Here is a 21,993-nt window from a genome sequence, read left to right as displayed (position 1 = left end):
AATGAAGATCAACTTTTTTAATGGGTGCCAGTGAGGCTGTATTTTTACTGTTATTACTGTCTTTACAATTGTTTTCTTTTGGCTGTTCATGTTTTTCTATTGATCATTACAGTCGTTTCTCGTCTTCCGGCTCAACTAGTCTATCTCAAAGCACTTTGAATTCAGATTTAGTAGCCGTTGCTTTTTCGGCAGCTGCCGAAGTCATTTTTTCAAATAATTCAATACATATCGTGGACGCTTGCTTAACGTCTTCAAGCTGAGCATCAAGTGCTCTAAATTTATTTTCAGACTTACTCGCATTTTCCTCTATTTTTTCCTCTATTATTTTTTCTACCATAGCTTTAAAAGTTGCCTCAATATCCTGAAACAGCTTCTCATTTGTCATGTTTAAGTCCTTTATATCTTTCCTTATATCCTTGGTGATCTTCTTTATGTTCGTTATCTTATTTATGCCCTCCCTGAATATAGTAGTTATTGCGGTGATCATTACCTTCGGCTCGGATTGTTCATTTCGGTCTTCTCTGTGCTCCGCAGGTGGAGTAGCAAGCCCAGCCAGAGTCAATGCTGGTGGCTCACAATGCGTAGCTGGCAGAGCAGAAGGTAAAGTCATTTTCACTTCCAATGAACCTTCTGGAATCGAAAAGGTCTCCTAACCCAACTCACGTGCATTTCGCTTCCACTTTCACTCTCGGATGGAGGCGATGCCGTAGCTTCAGGTTCCGGGAGATCCATTGTCTCGCTTATCTGTTCCAGTTCAGTCTCTGCCAGGCTCTATCTTGAACTTGAGGCCTGTTTAGTCTTAGATGAAGCTGTTTTTTCTGTTTCTTTCTGAGCCTTTCTTCTGCCAGGCATGCTTATACATACTTGCATATGCTGTAACAAAGCCCCTCGTGTTGAGTAAATACAGGATATCTCGAAAAGAAAAAATAACACCGCTGCTAATGGAGTTACGTCTCAGACGTTGACCAAACTCTCATTAATGTCATTGCAATTTTAATAAATATTTGATCACAAAAAAAACAAAGTACCGAAGATCTGGTCTCTAACTACAGTTTAAAGAAGAAATGCTAAGACATTGAACCAAGCATGGCCAATACGGTGGCATCTTGGGACCCCAAATCCTCAACACAACTGCACAAACATTTGTTACAAATTCAAATAACTTTTTCTTTATAACAGTACCTTTACAAGTTTTCAGCAAACACAACTCTCTTTCCTTCTCTTTTATCCAAGACCCTGGAGTACTTTCAGTGCAAAGGAATCACAACTGGATCAGGAGATCTCTTCAAATCAAGGATAGCCCTGCCCTGTTGTTCCCCATGGATGCACCCATGGAACCAATCATGGCTCCTCAACAGGACTAGAGTTCACAGTATGCCCTGCGGATGTGTGCATGGGTGTACCAGCCTAGGAACGCTGTGACCTAGTGTGCTTGGGGAGTTGACAGTGCTAGAGTCCACCCGTTTCATAATCTCATCTGGGGACAGTAACACCATACATCCTGGTCAGGACATCAGTCCAGTATTAAGCCCCATTACACAAGATACCACTGAACCAGTACTGACTAAAGTACCACACTTAACAGTTATTCAGTTTCAAAAAGGCAGAAATTGTAGGATATGTAAGAATACGGAAGTCAAGGATGTATCACACTTCCTACTGCATTCTGGCAACTATTGCACAACTTGAGACCACTTCTGTAAGAAAATTACAAATCTTATAACACATGATGTGGCCCATCTCTTAGCAACAACCACAAACTGGCCAGCCTTACGGTATAGGAGGAGAAGATACCAAATGATATTGTGCTGCATTAGGTGTTCACCCATCAATGACACTGGCACCAAACAGACTGAGTAGATAAATATCCAAACTGGTGGTTATCAGTTCTTATAATACATATAATATCAACAAACATTACATGAGGGACTTAAACCACTAAATACCCTGGAGTTTTAGGCTCTCTTCCAACTCTAATATTTTGCTTTCAAGTTTTATAGGACAGACGTTCAGTCATTTTGTAGAAATTGAATCATAAGAATGAACAGTACTATCCTCAGAATACAAAAACTCATAATAGAAATGATTCAATTCATATTCAATGTCACTGACATTTGGAGGTTATGGAATTATAATTAATGACTACAAAAAATTCAGTTAGTTTGCTAGAACATAGACTGAATAGACGTGGCCTTTTCTGTCAGGCCTAACAAAATGAAGCAATACAGAGAATACAGGAGACAAACAATCTCGATTGCAAATATTGAAGATGCACAACAACATGTATGCTACAGACATGTGGCATTAGGTCACCTCTCATTTTCTGTGTATTCACTGTTAGTACTTACTTGTGCCTGTACAAGAAGTATAAATCAGGAGTGTGTTGATGCCCCAAACACCCTCAGCAGATTATCTGAGGCAATGGCACCCATTGATAACAATTTCAGAGCTGCATGTTAGTCTATTTATATACTCTACAAACACATGTAACAAAGTAGCACTTCTGAGAGCATAAACACAGCAAATACTGATTCACTTTAAGTGGAAAGGTCTTCCAACTGTCCTGATTGAATGTGTGCTGCAAGGGAAAAGTGAAAAAGTGCTTGCAGTCTTTGAAGATTTTAACAGAAACAACAAATACATACAAGGGTAAATCAAAAAGTAAAGGCAATTTGAAAATTATGCGGTAACTGCAATAGACAGAAGCTGATGCAATACAATACATTCGCAATGGCTTATGAGTAGCCCAAGCATGCACAGTGCAGCGCTCTGCAGTTAGTTTATTTGAAGCCACCATGGATGTTCCACTGCAAGATTGCACCATTGTTGAACAATGTGCCATAATGAAGGAGTGAATCCTGCTAAAATTCATCAAAGGATGTTGGCTTAGTATAGAAGTGAAAACAGCACAACTCAACGAAAAGTTTATGAAAAGAGTATGAAGGTATAAAGTGGGAAGAACAAGTGTAACTGACGAAGCTCAATCTGGTCAACCATCAACATCACACACACAAGCCCACATCGACATGGCGAATTCCTTCATTGGAGAAGACTGATGAATCAAGTGTCGCTGTTGCTGTACATTTAAATATCACCTATGGATTTGTATATGCTATAGTGCATGATTATTTGGGGTAATATAACATTTATGTATAATGAGTATCCAAACAGCTTACTGATCTGCACTAGCTATCATCTTTCTGTGAATTTTGTAAGCTTCACACCCTCTGCCCAAAGAAATGTCACTATGGCCTATCTTATATATATAAACATCTACTCATGGAAGTGTGTGTGTCTGTCTGTCCGGCCCAGAAGTACAAGGCTACAGCATGAAGCTCAAAGGCGGCCCCAACTTAACGAGTTTAAAGAAGAACGAAGTATGAGGCTACAGCATGAAGCTCAAAGAGCCGGCAAGGCGGCCCCAACTTAACGAGTTTAAAGAAGAACGAGGTAGGAGGCTACAGCATGAAGCTGAAAGAAAGTGACTCCATTGCCAAAGTGAAACCGTCAAGGAAAGACAAACAATTAAATAAACTTGCTTAGCCGCTGACAGGCAAGGGGGGTGAGCAGGTCTGCAAAATAAAACTACCGACTCTGCATTTCAATTTTTTTTCTGATGATGTCAATATTTTCTAGGAGCCTGAGCTTTTTACAGCACGGGCTTATATAGCTAGTTGTCTAATATTGGTGCAATCCCAAAGTGGAGTGTCCATGTTCATTTGACTTTGGCATCAACTACACTGTGCATGTGTGAATTACCCATAAGCCATTGCAAATGTGTTGTGTTGCATCAGCTTCAATCTATTGCAGTTACAGTGTCATTTTCAAATTGCCTTTAATTTTTGATTTTACTTCATAATATAATATATTGAGCAACATTTATATTGTTTAGTTTATGAATCTCCTTTGGTGGATTGTCACATGATGCCACCTCACATAATGAAAAATGGTTGTACTTTAGACCCATTTAAGAAGAAATAGAGGGGCTATTAAGCCAAAGTCAATAAGACAATGCACTTCATCTTCTCAGAGGGGCTAAAGGGCCAAGAAGTAAATTTCTATCAAAGTTCTCAGTGATCACAGTTTTTGCTTTTCTCTCTGAAGGTGCTGCAGCCTATGAAATCCACCAGCACACTTTTTACTAGTATGATCATTTTCTGATGAGTCAAATAGTGAAGACATGTTGAAGTTCAATTGAGGTTAATTAATTATCAGCACTTCAAATGTATACACTCAGAGAATTGTCCACCTCTTTTGAGACAAAAAAAACTTCATAAGATAAGATAAGATAAGAACTTTATTCATCCCGAGGGAAATTCTTATGTCATTGGCATGTTCAGTGCAACAAGAGAAATACAGATAGTACAATAAAGATTTAAAAAGAGAAAAATAGTAATTGTGCAAATATACAAAAATATGACAGTTGTGCAAATGTACAAAATACGACAGCATATAACAAGCATATGACAATTGTGCAAATATACAAAATATAAATAAGAACTTTAAGCTTAGAGTTGCACAATGACTATAGGCAAGTGGAACATTAACACGACTTCATGTTGGAGTAGATGTAAAACTTGAGGACTACAGTTGCTGATTTCATTGCCTGAGGAGTATGTCAGATTACATGACTAGAAATTACAAGCAATGAGAAATTATAGATCTCCTTGACATCTTTCCAGCACAGTTTCACATTTTCAAAGTATCACATGCTCGTATCTTTTTTCTGGTAGACAATAACATGCTGCCTAACATAGCTGGCACTGTATGACTGCTTTCAGGGTATGGCAAGTTCAGCAGTAGTCGCAGTGTTTTGTTTTTTTTTCTTTTTTCTATTCTGTTGCAGTACATAAAACACAAAACATCAGATAGATGAACTTCTCTTCTCTTTGCATGATCCAAAACACCCGTGTTCCTTATTCCTCATAGCCACATTTTAAACATTCCAGCTGAGTGCCCATTGGTTCTCACCTCTCACACGCACACAGAACCTGTTCCTACGACTTAAGACAAAAGCAAACCCACTGGACTGAGTTGCTAGGTGTACCAGACCACACAATTGCTGATCAAACCTCCAACTCACTAAGATTATGTAAATGAAGTCTGAAACTGAAAAGCGCTGAAAAAGTCATGTAATGTGACATGGCCTTAACTGGCACAAAGATTCCTATGGTCTCTCAGGCTCTGTGACGCAGGGGCTGAAGTGTTGCTCTCAGTAGCACAAATTTGCTTATTCATCCTAAATTATAGTTTCAGTTCTAGATATGCTGTATACTAACAGTTTTTCAAAATGTGTGATGTGTAACTAACTCTGAATCAATGTATTAGCTAAATACATTTCTTATACCTTCAAACAAGTGATTACAGGGCTACACATCTACTAGACTAATTTCTTTATCCTAGGTATATTTCCACCGGTCCTGCATGCATAAACCTAATCCCTGGAAAGTATTCAGCCAATGCTTATCCAGTAAAAGACTGCAGGAAGTGATTTTCTCTCTCTCTGTTGCAGAAAACTCAAGACAAGAACTCTAGATGATTTGTCAATCCACATGAGGGCACACTTCCACACGCACTCACATTCACACTAACTCAGCTGAAGGGTTGACATGACACAAATAAGCAAACTGAACATGGAAGAAGGCAACTAAAGTGGAAACAGGGTCCAGGTAAACAAAGATATCACTACTCACAGAGCCTAACTTGGTGTTTTATATATTTGCATACAAACTAAATCTTTATCAATCAATTAATTTCTTCTTTGCTTATTTGGTTCACAGTGCCAGGGAGCCAGTGCCAATCTTACCAGCACTTCATTCAAGGTGGAAAGAAACCCTGCATGTGACAACAGCCCGCCGTATTCAAATTAGCTAACAGCTGTGAACCCATACATTTTTAAATTGACTTTGTCTAAATACATTATATATATATATATATATATATATATATATATATATATATATATATATATATATATATATATATATATATATATATATATATGGTGGCAGACGGCTGGGGGTTGTACCCTGCCGGGACGCCCAGGAGGACCGGAGGGGGGCTTACGCCTCCTCCAGACCATGAGGGGGCGACCGCCCTGGTTGCACTGGGGGCCACGGGTGCAGAGCTTGGAAGCTCAACCCTGTAGGGGCCCGTGGTCACCGCCAGGGGGTGCCCCAGTGCCTGAAGAGCCCTGGACCTCAGCACTTCTGCCACACCAGGAAGTGCTGGGGGGAAGAAGACTGGGGACACCCAGAGGGCTTCCGGGAGTGCAGCCGACACTTCCGCCACACAGGGTGTGTCCACGGAGGAGTGTCGGAGAGCAGCTGGAGCCCATACGGGTTGGTATAAAAGGGGCCGCCTCCCTTCATTCGGAGTCAGGTGGAAGAGGACTGGAGTCCAGAGAGAGAGGAGTGGAGGTGGCCAGAAGCAAGGCACTGGAGAGTGAGGCCTGGACTTTGGGGGATCGGTGCTGGAAGCACTGGGATGTGCACTTGAACTGTAAATATTTTATATAATAAATGTGTGTGTTGGGTGACATAACGATGTCCGTCTGTCTGTGTCTGGGCCACGTTCCACAATATATACAGTATATATATATATATATATATGTATATCTTATATATAAACGTCTATGCATGGAAGTGTGTATGTCTATCTGACCCGGAAGTGAGAGGTGGAGTCGGGGTAAGGGCTCCACTTCCAAGGAAACAGGAAACTCTCTTACCCGCTAATAACACAAGCGAGGTGAGCACGTCAGCAAAATGAAACCTCAGAGGAAAGACAAAGTTGCTTAGCCGCTAACATCGGTCGAACGGTGTCCCTTTTACTTTTTTTCCCACCGCTACAGCAGTACTGATTGCTGTAGCATTTGGATTCACTTGTTTGTAGTGAATCCTACACACCAGTACCCTGGGGCAGCTTTTACTAACATAAAGATTGATGGGAATGGAATTACTGGGGAAGAGAAAGTGAGAGTGGCCAAAGAGGAGGTGGATGAATAAAGTAAAAGAAGATTTGAAGGCAAAGGCCTTAACTGGCAAGGAGGTTCAGAACCGAGCAGTTTGGGGAAGTTTGATGAAGCACATCGACCTCACATAGAAGGAGGAAAAGAAGAACAGGAGGAAGAAAAATAAAGACTTTATATACAATAATGCCACATAAAACTGGGAGGTATCCCACAAGTTAAAGAGGCATCTAAGCTGGTGGGGAAATGGAGGAAGAGGGTCACCTCCATCTGTGGTCAGCCTGGTAAGTTTTTTTTTCAATACACTGACATCTTTTACCAGTCTTTAGGGGTAAAACAGTCTTGTTGTCTGGCTCAGCCCTGTTTGGCTCTTTTCTTTCAGTATGCAGTAATCCATTTCACTTTTGCATGTTCTTGCTGTTTCCTGCAGGGGACTTTTATTCCGATTTCCTTTCCACATCTCCAAAGATGTTAGTTTCAGGTTCATTTGTGCTTTTAAATTAGCCCTATGTGAGTGTAAGTGTGGTTGTGTAAATGACTACGCCCTGAAAACGCCCTGCTGACCTGTCCTGGGCTGTGACCTGTCTTGTGTCCAGAGCTGCTAGGATAGGCTCTGTCCCCTTGTGGTCCTGAATTGGTTAAGTACTTTGAGAATATTATGTCACGCTACGTGTTTTGATTGGAGTGGCACAGTGATGCAGTGTTTAGGGCTGCTTCTTCAAGATTCCAGCATATGAATATGGGTGAGCAGGTCCTTCAGTGAACTAGCTTCCAAAGTATATGGTTGGAAAAGATCTGTTCTCCCATGACCTTTAATTTCAATTGAACAAGTTTGAGAATATTATTTTTAAATGTATTGATTTTTCCATATGGTGAACAGTGTTCATCATCCTTAAGTGCCTTGCAGCTGATAAGGATACTGTTCATCTTGATCCAATATCCACACAAGTTCATGAGGTGTCACTGCTCCAGTCTCTGGTCCATACATTATGCTTATAAACTCACATTAGCAAAATGGGCCAGACATATAATTCAAAGTTAAAAATATAATGTACTGTAAATAAACAATATTCACAATATTCAATACACACTAGCCTCTACAGCCCCGCATCTCTATACTCAACAAAAGCAATTCACTCTAAAAAAGTAAATCCAAAGCTAAAGTTTTCAAATACAAATTCAAAGATAACTTTGGGAAACCATAAGTACTACAAAAATATAATCATTATAAATAAATAAAGCAATAAATCCCTATAGGAATAATTTTAATTAACATCTGTGGGCATTTCCCCACTTATATAGCATCTACCCTGGGTTGCCACGCTCTTAAACACAATGGTTCTTTAATGGCACTTTACTGGATTGACTGGTTTCTTGACTTTTGCTTGATGAAGAACCATTGAATTTTGGAAAGGATTATTTGTGTGTAAAATTAGTTCTTTGGGCTTTGAAAAAGTTCCTTATATGTGGATAAAAAAGAAATCTTTGATGTATAGTAGGCTAAAGTAGGATATAGCAGATCAAAAAAAGCCGAACTTAGCCTGTGCTGTTATGTGTAGGGAGAGATCTTTAAAAATCATAAACCCATCAGCTGGCAGTGCGGTTATATATTTGCATACAAACAATCAATCAATTAATTTCTTCTTTGCTTATTCAGTTCACAGTGCCAGGGAGCTGGTGCCAGTCTTACCAGCAAGGTGGAAAGATGCGCTGCGCATAACAACAGTCCATCTCATTCAAAGTAGCTAACAACTGCGCCCCCATACGTTTTTAAATCTACTTTGTCTAAATTTGGTGTAGTGGTTAAGGCTTCGTGTGGGTTCAGGTCCTGCTACTAATATGTGACCATGAGCAAACAACTACAACTGCCTGTGTTCCATCTGTAGAATCTAATGTAGTTTAAACAGTTTTATCACTCAAATGTTGTACGTCATATTAGATATAGGTGTCAGCGAAGTATAAACATTTTTCATATTTCTGTAACCGTTTATTCATTGTTGGTTATGATCCTGTAAAGGTCCTTTCTGAATGGAAGTGGATGGTTCTCTTGGGAACCAAAAAATGGTTTCCGTACGGCATTGCTCTGAAGAACCACTTTGGCACCTTTACTTTTTAGAGGGTAAATTACATTCTTACAGATCTGCTAGTTTGGTAGTTTAATTATTTTCACAAAATTACCAATTTCACACATTGTTAAACACAAAGATACATTCATAAGCGCTGCTTTTTCAGTTGTTCAGAAATAACTTGCATTTAAGTTCTATACAAATGCATCACTTCTAGAATTACAGATTGTCATCATAACAAATCAATGGAACACAAAACGTGCGCAAAACTGGCACACCGTGCGCTTGGTAAAGCGGCTGCACAATTACGCGAGCCGCAGAACGGACCCCGAAAACAGTTTTCTATCCAAACCCGTTAAATCTGGGACAGTAAATCCGAAGATCCAGTAACATAAAACAAAGCCGTGATTAAGCCTGAACGGTTTCGCCCTGGCTCTCCAAGGGACGTGTGCTGCTTAAAGTCAGATTTGGCCCTCAAGCGGTAAGATATAAAGTACCAGTCGTGATTGCGCGACAATTTATGTGCTTCGGAAAGCGCAACATCACAAAGTCAAAACATTTTCTTTTTTTTTTTTTTGCTTTCTCATATCACTCACCCCGGTTTTCAGGTATGTCCCACGAGTCCTGGATAGTTCACATATATAGGCGATATACTCCGGATTTTCCAAGTGCGGAACACATTCCTCGTGGAAATCCCAGTGGCGACTGGAGGAGCTGGGCCCCTTAACTGGGAACCGCTCTGTTCCTCGGAGCTCCTCCCACTCACCTACCCTGTCTTCGGCTCCCTCTCTCACCCTGCCTCTGACCTCTTGCCTTATAGTACGCTCGCAGCAGCCAGTCCGACAATAAATTTCTATCTGTCTCTCTCTTTCTGGGTCAGTTGTACGCAAAGACCACCGCCCAGAGCTGCTTTTCTATTGTCTTTTTTTTTCACCAGTGGAAGGTTGGGTCTCCCGGTCATTTGGCTCCCTTATTCTGAACAGCAAGCAAAAGTCTTACGAAGTTGCGTTGTCAGTTTCTGCTAGTCTTTGCAAAAATGTATACGTTTTTGTGAAGTAAATAAATTGAATGGTCTTCTGGAATTTTTCGTTTTATTCGTCGTTTTTCTTTTGTAAGGAAACCTTCTGCCTCATAAGATCCGAGCAACGTTTTCCCATCTGTGCCGCAGATTCCTCAGCAACAAGAGCCTCATTCATTAAAACCCCGAGAAGAAATCAGACCCCCGCAGGGGAACATATTAGAAAAGAGAGACTGCTCTTGCCAGTCGCCAACAAAGAGGTGTGGCGATTTCCCTTGAATCGGAATGGGTGGCAAAAATAAAAGACTTATAAAACTGCACTAAAGTGGGACAAGGCATCTGACAGTTTAATAGTCTTGTGGCCAAAAATGATTGATGATTAAAATGATGAGATTGTTTCTAGACGATGTGTGCAAACATAATGTCTGATGACACTATGGATGTTAAAAATAATATTTTCGTATGCAATATTTTACAAGGAAGTCGCCTGCCAGTGCAGTATAGTAAGGCGCCGACCGGTGTTGGTGACATTTTAATGGCTGCCTTTTTTCTCAAATGTCTCTGGGTTTGGCAATAATAAAGTGATTTTAAGCGAGCGCGAAAATGAATGGGTGGCACAGCGGTTAGTATACGCACCTCGAGTTTGCGGTCGAATAACGGTCCGGTCCGTGAGCGTGGGTTTTCTCTACCTACTCCGGGTTCCTTTCACATTTCATTGAGCATCCCGTTAAATTAGTCCCTTGGGGGTGCCACACGATATGTTTCCATTCCAACTACATTTGGTTGCTGCTGGAAAGCCGAGGGTGTCGTGAGCGTTAGTTCTCAGTAAATGGTGTAAGAAGTACACAGACAATCCATTCAGAGAACGTCAACACTTTACTTCAGCGATATCCTCCACATTTTCACCAGACATAATCCGACAAGCCTCAAAAATGTCACGCTTCCCCCCAAAAAGTAACGGGCTTGCAACACCAATCAGGTATAGCTGCAAATGTAAATAATACAAGATTGTATCAGCATAAAAGTCAGAATAATATGTAAGAAATAACTAATTCAAACACGGTGCCCGCAAACAATAACCAAAATAAAAACTGCCATCGTACACTACCCTGTGCCCACACTTTTTTACAAGTAAAGGTGCCAAAGCAGTTCTTCTGAGCGATGCAATAGGAGAAACATTTTTGGTTTCCAAAAAAAAATCCAGAAGGAACCTTTATTTATTCAGACCCTTAACATGTTCCATTAATAACCCTGAAGATGATAGATAGATAGATAGATAGATAGATAGATAGATAGATAGATAGATAGATAGATAGATAGATAGATAGATAGAAGGTTTGTGAAATACAAATAGGTTCCTGATTTTAGAAGGACATGCATACAACAACACAGTTTAAGTTCAGCTTTGCCTGATCTTTAAATGTAAAGAGCCCTCTTCTGAATTAAATTGGTTCTTTGTGAAGCAAATGCTCTACGAGGAACCACACAACCTAGCAAAGTGCCACTACAGAACTAATATTTTTAAGAGTGCAGGTTATTTAGATATATAGATAGATAGATAGATAGATAGATAGATAGATAGATAGATAGATAGATAGATAGATAGATAGATTATTAATCCCAAGGGGAAATTCACTTACTCCAGCAGCAGCATACTGATAAAAAACAATATTAAATTAAAGAGTGATAAAATGCAGGTATAACAGACAATAACTTTGTATAATGTTAACATTTACCCACCCGTGAATTGAAGAGTTGCCTAGTGTGGGGAGGAACGATCTCCTCAGTCTGTCAGTGGAGCAGGATGGTGACAGCAGTCCATCGCTGAAGCTGCTCCTCTGTCTGGAGATGATCCTGTTCAGTGGATGCAGTGGATTCTCCATGATTGACAGGAGCCTGCTCAGCACCCGTCGCTGTGCCACGGATGTCAAACTGTCCAGCTCTGTGCCTACAATAGAGCCTGCCTTCCTCACCAGTTTGTCCAGGTGTGAGGCGTCCCTCTTCTTTATGCTGCCTCCCCAGCACAACACCGCGTTGAAGAGGGCGCTCACCAAAACCATCTGATAGAACATCTGCAGCATCTTATTGCAGATGTTGAAGGACGCCAGCCTTCTAAGGCAGTATAGTCGACTCTGTCCTTTCTTGCACTGAGCATCAGTATTGGCAGTCCAGTCCAATTTATCATCCAGCTGCACTCCCAGGAATTTATAGGTCTGCACCCTCTGCACACAGTCTCCTCTGATGATCACAGGGTCTGTGAGGGGCCTGGGACTCCTAAAATCCACCACCAGGACATGATACCTTTGGGACTGGGGTGATGCAAGATGTTTTCCAAAGCCTTGGGACTCTCCCCTACTCTAGGCTCAGGTTGAAGATGTGCTGTAGAGGACTCCCCAGCTCCAACGCACAGGCCTTCAGCAGTCGTGGCGATGCTCCATCTGGACCTACTGCTTTGCTGGCACGAAGTCTCCTCAGCTCTCTGCTTACCTGGGCTGCTGTAATTGTGGGTGGGGGGAAACTCTCTCCTATGCTGGTATCAGCAGAAGGATGGGTGGAGGGTGCAGTACTCTGAGGTGAGAGTGGGTTAGGGCGGTCAAACTTGTTAAAGAAGTTGTTCATCTGGTTTGCTCTCTCCACATCTCTCTAGATGGTGGCACCTTGCTTTGAGCTGCAGCCAGTGATGATCTTCATCCCATCCCACACTTCCTTCATGCTGTTATTCTGCAACTTCTGCTCCAGCTTTCTTCTGTACTGCTCTTTTGCCACCCTGAGCTGGACTCAGACTTCCTTCTGCACACCCTTGAGCTCATGCTGATCACCGCCTTCAAAAGCCTTTTTCTTCTGGTTCAAAAGGCCCTTGATGTCACTTGTAATCCATGGCTTGTTGTTAGCATAGCAGCCTACTGTTCTTACTGGAACTACAATGTCCATAAAGAAGTTGATGTAGTCAGTAGTGCAGTCAACAACCTCCTCAATGTTCTCACTATATGATCCCTGCAGGATATCCCAGTCCATAGTTCCAAAGCAGTCTCTCAGAGCCTGCTCTGCCTCAGGGGACCACTTCCTGAATGAGCATGTGGTTGTAGGTAGCTCCCTTATTCTTGGTTTCGCCCAACCGTTTCTTTTCTTTTTTCATGTTTTTTTTCAAAGTCGCGGATTTTTCAGGAGTGCCACACAAGGCATGACAAAACTGTCCCTACACTGAACTGAATTCCTTTGTGACACTTAAGGGGTCTAATTGACGGCAGTGTGCACTCTTAAAGGTGCCAGGGTGGTTCTTCAGAGCGATACAATAGGGGAACCATCTTATGCTCCCAAAAGACGCATCCACATGAAGGTTCCAGGAAAACCCTTTCTTTATTTAAATCCGTAACAAGTTCCATACAACAAATAAGTAATGGATAAGTAAATAAGTAATGGCTCATGACTTGCTGTATACATGCAGTAATGGCTCAATGGCTTGCTGTATACATGCAGGCTAAGTCCAGGTTTTCATAATCTGTTAGTGTCATGTTACGTAGCCCACCATTTCTTTCTGCATATTAGGAAATTTTTGAAAGCCCAAAGACGCAACTTCATATGTAAATAACCTTTCCCCACAATGAGATGATGCTTTGTATCACAATGGTTATGCGAGGGGGTGGCGCAGTGGGTAGCTTCCCGGGTCCTCCCTGCGTGGAGTTTGCACGTTCTCCCCGTGTCTGCGTGGGTTTCCTCCCACAGTCCAAAGACATGCAGGTTAGGTGTATTGGCGATTCTAAATTGTCCCTAGTGTGTGGTGTGTGTGCACTCCCTGCGGTGGGCTGGCGCACTTCCTGGGGTTTGTTTCCTGCCTTACGCCCTGTTTGGCGCCTTGATCCCGTGACCTTTTGGATATAGCGGGATGGATGGTTATGCGAGGAGCTACACAACCAAGTAAGGAGTCATAAAGAGCCGTTAATGAGCCATCATTTTAAAGAGTGCTGAGTTTATGTGTACCCAAAGCAAGTCTCCGCGCAGACTCCATTATACTAAGAATCGGAATCTGATGAACACTGCATGAACACTCCACTGGAACATGGAGCTGCAAACTGCAGAACAATTCACTGAGTCGACGAGTAATGTAGTTATTTTGCAAGTATAAATTATGTCTCCTTGCATAACACGGACCACCCATCAGTATTACAGCACGTTTTTCACAATTTCATGTATTGGCAGTGAACCAGACACTGAGTTTTAGCTTTCAGTGGAAATGCTTACCCACAAGACTACAACGATTGTTTATACATAAGCTGTATAATTTATGTACACGATAAACATCTGTTTACTGCAGCCCAGAAGGTACAAATTACACCGTGGAATTTGGAGGAGCTCGAACTTTACTATCGGGAGCGCTGAATACGCGGCTACTCGTCACAAAGCAAAGGTAGACCGTAGAGGTGCAGTCATGCAAATTTAAAAAGCTGTATTTGTCTGTGTGCGTTTGGTGTGTGCATTGAAAAAAGGGGTTAGCAATAGTCAGAGAAAAAATGGTTTCTTTTTAAATATAATTTATTGCCATTGCTGTAATTATTTGCAATGGATTAGTAAAAGGGTAGCCCTACTGCCTCATAATAAAAAGACGAGGAGTCGAGTCCAGGGAGTCCCCTTCGTGGAATTTGCATGTTCTCCCGGTGTTCGCGTTGGTTTCTTCCGGGTATTCCGGTTTCTTCCTACACGTTAAAGGTTAGCTGAAATGGTGTTTTGTTAAAGTGGCGTGCTCACAATGCGATGGACTGCTGGATAGGCTCCAGCTTCCCAACTGCCCTGCTCAGGGCGTAGAAAACGGATACGTTTTTCAGTGTTTTAGACACCCTGACAATATTTCGAAAATTATCATTTTCAGGGAGTTCATGCTGGTCCGTATTTGGGTGTATAACGGTATAAAGTTACAGTCTAAGCAAACTTGTCTGCCCTTGGTACGTGAGAGGAAAATTGGGGTAAGAGAGGTTGGGAGCATGCGCTGATAGCGCGCTGCCGCCGGACGGATAAAAAAGAGAAACCGGGAGAAACCCGAACGCATGGTCAGAGAGGAATTTGATATGAATCTCCCTGTTAATCATGCATCCATGTTTAATCTGCTCTTTAAATTATTATACATCCGAAACATTTGCTTATTTTGGATGCTCACTTGCCAATATGGAATCCGTATGTGAGAAATATGTGCAGAATCGACCGCTTGATGATGCCTGAAGGCAGCCTCTTGCCCTGGAAACGACCTTGGTAAAGCGACAGATGCACACGCGAGACTGAAATGCAATCGCAGGGTCAAAATCAATGCAAGGACCCCTTGATAAACCCCCTGGGACCCCCATTCTGGTAATTTCATTGATCCATTAAGGCTGGAATATAGTTAAAGTATAGTCTGCCAAACTAACCCAAATTAAAGTGAAATAAGAGGATGAAGCGATCTGTTCACTAGGCGCAGAAGCCGTGGGGCTCCTAATTTCCGCTGACGCCGGGAAAACTTAGTGGGCTTTTTGGTTGTGTCAGATTTCAGCATGGCAGCGGACTGTTAAAATAAAATAAAAAAGTTGGCTACAGCTATTATATGGTAGAACAAAAAATAGTCGGCCCGAAAAGCAAAGCAATTGGGGATTCTTAAATGAGACGCCTACTAAGCCAGCGCAGCGGCCAGTGTTGTTACCCTATCGCGCTTGATCGTGAGACCGATTCCAGTTTGCTGTCCCAAATTAGAACCTGCATTTTTACTTCCCTCTTGAATGGATAACGCATGTTCTCACCTGCCTCCACTCCGCTACCTTTAATGTAGTGTCACGAGATTAGAGACCGCAAACTGGTCCTATGAGCAAGAACAACAGGCGATGAACATGAGTCCCATCAAGTGGTGACCTCGGAAGTTCAGTCAGTGCTAGCCATACTGAAAAAGAAAGGAGACAGAGGTGTAGAAATTGAGTGGGAGTGAATCATTTCCCCAAATACCTTATATGTAGTACCTTATATGTGTTTCTAACCAGAGCTGTCTTAATAGCATTATAGGCCCCCAGGCAAAGCAGTACACTGGGGCCCCTACCTACACAACCACTCAGCAAGTCACAACATACATAGATTAGCATGGGGCTCCTATGCTTGTGTTGCCCTGGGCAACTGCCCAGCATGCCCATACATTAAGACAGCTTTGTTTCTGACAATCAACAGAATGCCATCCACCCTAATAAAAGGAAGGGTGTCTATGTGTCCATCCCATACCTATGCCTCTGTCATTCCGACAGAAGACACAGCACAAATGTATGTAGTAATGGAATGCTTTACATTTGTCACTCCAACAGATGGTGCATCACAAATATTAGCACTGCTTTTACAAATCCCATACCAAATGGTATATAAATGAAACATATCCATTGCATTTATCATTCCAACAGATGGCATACTACAAACATTTGCAGTAATGCATTTTATTACTACAGCAGTTTTTGATGCGCCATCTGTTGAAAATGACAAATGTAATGCAGTTTATTACTACATACATTACAAAATACAATACGTTCTAAAAGATGTTGCACTACAAATATTAATGCTGAAGTCTGATTACTTAGATTTTAACTCGTCCTAAATTAAATCTACTTAGTTTAACTGTGTATATGGAAAGTGGAACTACCACATTTTGAGGATTAGAAAAGAATGAATTCTGAGTAGATTAACATAAGATTACTGAGTAATGACAAGTGTTCCCTGAGAAAGGTTATGTTTTTGTTGAAAGAAGATAATCTGATTGTGTTGTTTCATCGTAAATTAATTTTGTTAGTGTGACAGCTAACAGATTTGTCAGTGTAACTACAAAAAGGTATGTAATGCCAGAAAACATCACTATTTTAAGTTAAAGTAACTTAAATTAGGTACATAAAGCAAACTTCCCAATAGTTCATATTTTGAGTGCTCTATAGGGATGTCACAATTCAATTTATAAGAGAAGATTTAGGAGTAAAATCCTCTCACAGATAGTTCTACTGTTATTTTGTAACCAGTATCTTGCATATTAAGTTGTGTTTTATTATAATACGCTTTTAAAAGCCGAATCTGTTTGAATACCTATTTAAGTGTGTAATGGTTGGTGCACCACATTCCTTTGGAGATAATTAAACACTGCTAAAGGCATGTCAAAGCAGCTTAAAGAATCTAAGTTATTTAACCCTATTTAGAAAACACGACTTTTGGTTCTGCCATGTAGCCTGAGGGTCAGTAAAAGGGATGTGTGCTGTGGTCCTGCAAGTATCAAGGAGTTCATTTGAAGTCAATAATAAGTCTAAACCAGCTCATCTTTGTGGAATGGGAGGAAAATTTGGATGGAGGATGAACAAACCTCACACCTAATCACTGCAATCTGGGACTGTGAGGCAAAAGTGCTCACCACCGCGCTACTGGGTTGTTAAAAAGTCTGTCTGTAATTTGTTTGGTGTCCTATCTGTTAATGTATTTATTTTATCTAGCAACAAGAGTTCAAATCTTATTAGAATTTACAAGTTTTCTTCTGTCAGTCAGTTCATTCCTAATGAAAATTTCCCACGTATATTATTTAGCTGTCCACATTAATTCAGGAAATGCAGTTAGTGGCTAAGTAACTAAATCACAAGCTTTCTGGTTCACTGTGTGCCCCTCAGCAAGCCACTTAACAAATGTACGTATGAGTTGTACTCTGAATATGCACTTGTAAAGTGTCTTGGAATTTTGTTTGTTAAAGAAAGGTGCTGTGTACATCAAGGATTTGTTTGTAACTATTTATTACTTGGTGTCCCCCAAGGCTCTGCCCTCATAGTAGTGAAACAGGACAAACTTTAAAAATCAATTTAAAAAAAAAGTAATAATTTGTACTGAGAAGAATTTATATTGGTAGCTTTCATATTTGAGGGCTTCTTGATATACAGTACAATATTTTTGGGGTAGCTATCGGGGCGAGAATGTAGCTGTGATCCCTTTGCCAAAAATGTAAAAAGCTGGCAAGGTACCTCTGGCCAAGCGGAAGGTAGGTACACTCCAACGTCAAACGTTGCCACTGTATCTGATGGTCTCCAACTCTGATGGGACAGCGTCCCCCATGTGGGGAGAAGAGCAGGTGGCTGTGATAACTCTGCCAATGAACAGGTACCCTCTAATACACATGTAGCTGTGATATCTCTCACAAAAAAGTCAAACGTTACTGTTTTATCTCTAGACGATAATGTCTACTGAACAAACAGCTAAGTGGAGGCAAGGAACACTCCAACATGTGGCGAGAGGTAGAGAGACTCAAACGGAGGCTGACGTGTGAGTGAGGATGGTCCCGCCCAGTTCCATTCTCTTGAGGTCCCGCCTCCCCCTCCCCTCGGCCTTGCAGCCTGTCTACTGAATTTGCGCAACCGAACTATGATACTTAGCGCGATGAGAAAAGTCACAAAATCAACTGGAATGTTCAAGCAAAACCTGTTCAGTAGTTCTCTTGTGAAAAATGGAGAGACAGACAAACAGACAGACATTGGATTTTATATCTATACTAATAAAAGGCAAAGCCCTTACTGACTGACTGACTGACTGACTGATTCACTCACTTACTGACTCACTCATCACTAATTCTCCAACTTCCTGTGTAGGTAGAAGGCTGAAATTTGGCAGGCTCATTCCTTACAGCTTACTTACAAAATTTGGGCAGGTTTAATTTCGAAATTCTACGCGTAATGGTCATAACTGGAACCTATTTTCGTACATATACTGTAATAGACTGCAGCTCGATGGCCGTGGGAGGCGGAGTTGTGTGTCACATCATCACGCCTCCCATGTAATTGAGTGCCTGCCCATATAAGGTCATCCATCAGCGGCCATCCAATAGAAACACTCAGGGCCGATCCTGGGTAGACAGCCGCCTTTGTGCGAATGTGGTTTCGCCGCCCTACGTACCTATTTTCTATTATGATATGACGGATATTACTATTACATGTACTACTTCAAACTTGATTAAGACGGTGTTAGGTGCTGTACTTCATAATCAGCCACAGGTCGTTCGAAGTGTGATAAGCTCGTACTAGGAAGTTCAGAAGTTTTTGGATGAAAAATATATTTGTGTAGAGCTCCCTGTAGACTTTTCCTCTCTTCTAGCTTTTTTTTTGTCTATTTTGCTCGTAGTACCACCCGCTGTCACGTTTTGTCTTTCTCTCGGACATTCTACAAAATAGGCAGAATAAAGGGCTAATTCAAATTTAATAATAATTTTGTAATAATCTTGGGCCTAATTCACACAAGTGACATATACACGATACACACTAATGTCATGTCAGTGTGCATTGGGCAATAAGTAAACATGTAAAAGTTTGTAATTTTTCTGAAATATTTCATTAACACTTTGAGCCCCACGTGCGCCACGGACGGTCATTTTAAATGTAAAAATACATTGCCGGTGAAAACATGGGCTCAAAGTGTTAAAAAAATCTGTACATACTTTCTCAATGAAACAGCATATCATAATCATAATGTACGTTTGTGTAGAACCATGAGTCTTGAGCCTTTGTGTAGTCCAAACAAATAGAATCAAACCAAGAATCAAACCAAACCAAACCAGCCTAGATTAGAAAGCCGGCTTATTTAATTGTTCTAAGCGACAGGCAGCACTGCACACAGTGACAAACAGTCAATTCAGAGATCGCCGCAGCCCGCTGTCTTTTGCCGCTTCTCTTGACTCGCAATCCTGTTGAGGAACGTCGCGTCTCACATGAAATCTATCGCCTTCGCAACGCAACTATGAAACATGCAAGTTTAACGTTGACTAAGGGACTACACACATTTAGAGTTTTGGTCGCTCGTAGCTACGCGCGAGCGTGTCGTAAACACATGGTAAGCAATGGAACTGTTCAGACAGAGCGTGCGATGAGCCGGCAACCATCAAAGGCTTTTGCGCCCGCTCACGCGAGCAAATCGCTATGTATGTGGAGTCCCTAATAGGCATCAACGCATCGACTACAATACACGCTACACGCAACTTTGTCAAACTTTGCTCACTGCAAACGCCGCCACTGCTATAGTCGTCGGACGCCCTCAGACTTTAAAATTCAAAGGCGGACAGCCGCCGGTTGCAGCATCGCCGGCTGCTGCACATCTCCTCAACGGCTGCCTTTGAGTTTGGCCGCCCAAGTGCGGGGCACGTTTTTGCCCATCGCCAGGATCGGCCCTGGAAACACTGCTGCTAAATATTCACGGGTGAAGGGCTGTGCTTATGCAGACGAAGATGAGATGGTCAGGGTGGTGTTTGGCACAAACTCAACGAAACTGCGAGAGAAACTTTTAAGTGCCGGGTCTTAGCTAACATTAAATACAGCCGTGGACATCGCATGAGATGGCACAAGCACAGCAGAGAACCTTCGATGCATGTACACCGAGCAGCTCACGTGAACTGACGCAGTACGCAGACAAAAAGCAATAGCTCCAAAGAGCATGACGCATACAAGCATATTCATAAGTGCAGCTACTGCGGAAACAAAGCACACGGTGGAAAAAGTCAATGTCCAGCTAAAGCAAGACAGTGTAAACAAAACCCGTGCATGCAGTTTGTCACGTCTCAGATAAAGAGGAAGACGAGCTGTGTATTGACGCAGTAAGAAATGAATCAATGTATGAAACCTGTTATTTTTACAACGGTTGACAAACACGGTATGTACCTTGAAAACAACACATCCTCCAAATACGAACCTGATTGAAAGAAATAATGATAGTCAAATCCTTGATGACAGCAACACTCATAACAGTCACAAAACAATTACATTGACAATCATGTTACAGTACGTTATTTTTAAAATGTTCCCTTCTCTTTTTCATAACTTCTTTAACACACTACTTCTCCGCTGTGAAGCGTGGGTATTTATATATATATATCCCAATCTACATACTGTCAAATAAATGAACCACACGGCGTGGCACAATGGAAGAGGCTCCACCTCTCGCGCTGACATCCGAGGTTTGATTCTCGAGAGGGGGATGCACTGAGTGTGTACACCTGATGAGCCCAAAATTAGGGCGAAACACGTGTCGCGTACTCTATGCATTATTTGAGAGTAAAACTATTTCAATTTATATATATATATATATTTATTTATATATATATATATGTATATATACACACACACATACATATATATCAGCGCTTCCCGATTCATTTTACCCTCGTACCCCCTGTGACAGACGAGGCCGATTTGTCACGCCCTTGGTTTGAGAAGAAGTATGAAAAAATATGAGGTTAATGCAGAAAAACAGATCACCAATTGAAGCTTTATGAATAATGGATACTTTATTCGCCATCAATGATTGTTTTGGTAAAGCCATACTCAGTGTAATCCTCCTTCCATTTTCTAATTGTTTCGCGTCTAGCCATGATTAAATGAACGGTAAAAAAGTAAGAGCGAAGCGACAGTGGCTTATTGAGGCAGGCAGGCAAAAGCACAATACCACGTGGGCACGATGTACTGCACGTCAAGTCGATCTAAAATGTGCGATCAGATTCGAAAAAATATATCTTTTCAAGTTCTATTTGGATATAACTAGGTTCTATTTAGTTGACAGAAATATCTTTGGTAGGAATGTAAGTCGAATTTAGTTTTTAAATTTCTATGGTGAAGAAAACTTTATGCAATGATAACTACATTTAACTTACATTCCTACCAAAGATATTTCTGTCGACTAAATAAAAATTACTTATATTTAAAATTTAAATAGAACTTGAACAGATACGATAGTTCATAATATCCACGCAGACTTGCACATAAGAGCGGAAGTCATCCGTTTTAACAAGCAGCGTATTGCACTGATACGAAATACCCTGGCCATTTAATTATTTAGGAATGGATAGATAAATTAAGATTTTGTACAAATAATGTTTTTCATTTTTCTTCCTCGTATATATTTATATATTCCTCAGGGTGCTCCGGTTTCCTCCCACAGTCCAAAGA

This window comes from Polypterus senegalus, chromosome 3 (genome assembly GCF_016835505.1).
Source record: "Polypterus senegalus isolate Bchr_013 chromosome 3, ASM1683550v1, whole genome shotgun sequence".
Taxonomy (NCBI): Eukaryota; Metazoa; Chordata; class Cladistia; order Polypteriformes; family Polypteridae; genus Polypterus; species Polypterus senegalus.
This window is presented reverse-complemented; position numbering follows the sequence as displayed.